Consider the following 3370-nt stretch of genomic DNA (forward strand, 5'->3'; position numbering starts at 1 on the left):
GTCATTATACGTACTGTACTACATATAGATCAAATATAATGGAAATAACGACTTACGATTTTGCTGGTTACCGTAAAACCTAAATTATTTCGAATAAAACAAGATTTTAAGGCCCACGTTTGATTAACAATAACCACAGAATAATTAACAGAGATCGAACGTAATCAATATGGAGGACATGTATGGCACGTGGTAAGAAGTGATTGTCAGAATGAACGTGTTCTATCAGAAATCGAAGTAACATACTCGAGTAACTGAACTAAGAAACTATTTAATGCATACAATTTTAAACTATTACAAAAAAGTAAATTGTTTAACCCAAATGTTCTCCCTGTTAGATTTCCTATAAGGCTTAGCTTTGATTTCAAATTCTATAAACTTATATTTAAACAAGTAAATAAGATTACCTTCATTCACTTATTCTTGAATTTTCATCTGTTGAAGATATAAATTCACTTTTTATCACATCTACTAAACATTATTTATTACTATATACACAATTACTTCAACGTTGATCTTTCCTAGTCCCCGTTCTCACAGACTGATAATTAGACAACCAATAGGAGACAACACCGTAATGCCACCAGGGTCGCTTTCGACAAACTTGTTCAACTGTTCAATATATTAAATGATTAATAAAGCCATTTTTCTAACGTAAAAACCACATATATAAATAACGAAAAAATATTTTATTACTGTTATTCCGTTTAAAATTTATGGATTTTATCTCTATGTAGTAGGTACTTTATCCTTACTATGTAGAGCAGCTTTGGGCTGCGTGCTACATACATTTAGCCGCCCCTATCAATACTGATCGCCAGTAAATTCGTAACCCACCCCAACCCACGAGTCTACTGGTATGTTTTATGACAGTTTCATACAGTTGACAGGGTTTTGAAAAATCCATAAAAATATTTCATACATACTATATTTATTTTAATTTCGTTCAAATCAATTGATAACAAGTGCCTTTGTTCAAAGTTATATTTTAGCGCCGCCATAAAATAGAATTTTTAAATTAAAATGAAATTAATTTAAAGAAATTTTTCTTATTTAGTATATAAATACAATATCAGATTATTATATGTGTATTAAAATTTATAAGTTTAACGGTTCGGGAATAAAAGCTTATTCACAATGAAAATTAAGCATAAACATAAAACCTTGTATCTACGTTATTTAATGCAACCATTCACAATGCGTTACGTAAGCGTAACATTAAACTTAATCGTAAGAAGTTAACATAAATGAAGCTTGGAGTTTGTAATCTTTAGAAGTTCACAAATTTCGTGAAAAACGAAGTGGGTGGAAATAACGAAAAAGAAAAATTAAACTTGTTACGATTAGAAGGGTGGACCAAGTCGGTTTAAACGGCGAGAGTTCGACATAATTTAAACAATTATTTCAGAAAAACGATGAATTATAAAACATCTACTTCTGCAACTAATGAATGTAAATAGACTAAATGAAGGATGTTAATTGATTTGAAAATTAAGTCCTTATTTAAAAAACGATTGGTACAATTTCAAAATATTGTAAAAGACATCTTGTATACAAACTTTTGTCTTCTAGAACATCGTTTTATCACAAAATTATTTGTTCTATGCGACGAGAACTATTCATTATGGCTTATTTAAGCAAAGGAAAGCTTTAAAATCCCTGATTATCACTTCTCTTACGTGACCAATTGTCAGGCAAACTCAAATTTGTCGTGGCACGCCACTGTTGAATACAAATTAAAACAGATAATCATAAATGTATATTAATTTATTTTAATTTGTAATATCTGTCTATAGTCATATTTTTAGATTTTTATATAATCCAATTCTGTTCTTACGTAATAGATCTATTCCTGAAAAATCATTGTAATTAAAATATGTTAAATTAAACACAATATTTCAAGTTTAGTAAACAATAATTATAATTTACTTATAAGCAAAATTTAGTAAATTAATACTCTCTGTGCACAAATTTTAGTTTACATTCGACTTTTTCAATTAAACACGAAATTAGGACATCGCGCGACTTTGTCGTATCGCGATATAAATGGGCCTGCTAGCCACGGGAGATGCGATCCTTGCACTTTACAACACGGGAGACAATCCAAGAACAAAGCAATCGATGCCAATTGCTTTGTTCTTGTGTTCTGTTCGTTTTTTGCGTCTATTTTCTGTTAGGTGCACGCAATGCTATTATTATTATTTTTCTAATTTGACCCGTAAATTCCGTTAGGCGTGCTCAAGGTGCACGAACATTGTCACCTTGACCCCATTTTTTACCTAAAACGAAATCATAGGCCCCTACTTTCTAAATTTAAATTTATTATATTTCTGGATTCTTCATGGAAGGGTTCACACCAAACTATGGCCCGCGAGATCAGCTCATCCGGCTGGCTGCCACAAATGAGCTAAAATATAATTATTTATATGAAAATATCATAGATTGTAGATAAACTTACTATGTAGAAAAATTAAAATAAGTGTATGTAAAAATGCCAAAATTGGTCAAATCTAATTTTTGCATCTGACAGTAATATAATTTTTAGGAAAATCAGTGAAATAAAAAGTTCGGCGACTTTGGATATCGGAGCGCTTTTTGTGTAAGTACCTGCAACGACGTTTCTAAGAAAAGCGATTACGAGCTTGCTGCAGCGATCGTGTATTGGTAAATATATTGATTATCTTTAATTTTTGTGTATTCAGTGTACTGTATTTAACAAAATGGTTATGTGCCCCGCGTTCGTTATTCTCACAGTGATCTGGCTCGTTCTGAAAAAAAGTTTGGTGACCCCTGCTTCATGGCAATCAATAGAAAATGGCAAAGTTTTATGAAAATTGGCCCATCAAATTTTGAGAACGAATTCAATTTTATAAATTATACAAGACGTGCTAACGACCTTGGGACATCGCGCGATATCGCTTTGTGGTACGCGCTCCATGGACTCCCATTTTTTTAATTTCATTTTTGGATTCTTCATAGTAATTGCAGGGGCTTGGGGGCCGTCAGTAATTGGATTACGGAAGTTTAAGGTAGGACAATGCCACCAGGTGTGTGTGTTGTCAAGCACACCTCCGATTTAGACAAGAAAAAAACCAAAAAGACATAGTCGTGGCGCGAGGGAAGAGTCACTCCGAAGTTCAGTATTGAGCCTCTCAGGAGGATAAATGCAAAGTCAAGTAAACTAATTCAAGAATAAAATACAAAATTTATTATGGAAAACGAAACATAACTTTTGAACTTAATTTAAATTAATAAATAGTAAATTAGTCTATTTCTATTTGTAAAACGGGGGGTACCAAGCGGGGATATCCGAATTTCGCGACTCACAACATACCAGGAAAAGAGTGGTGTTCTCTTCTAAGAGTTGACT

The sequence above is a fragment of the Centruroides vittatus genome, unplaced genomic scaffold, assembly GCF_030686945.1.
Source record: "Centruroides vittatus isolate TY-2023 unplaced genomic scaffold, ASM3068694v2 scaffold_386, whole genome shotgun sequence".
In the NCBI taxonomy this organism is placed as follows: domain Eukaryota; kingdom Metazoa; phylum Arthropoda; class Arachnida; order Scorpiones; family Buthidae; genus Centruroides; species Centruroides vittatus.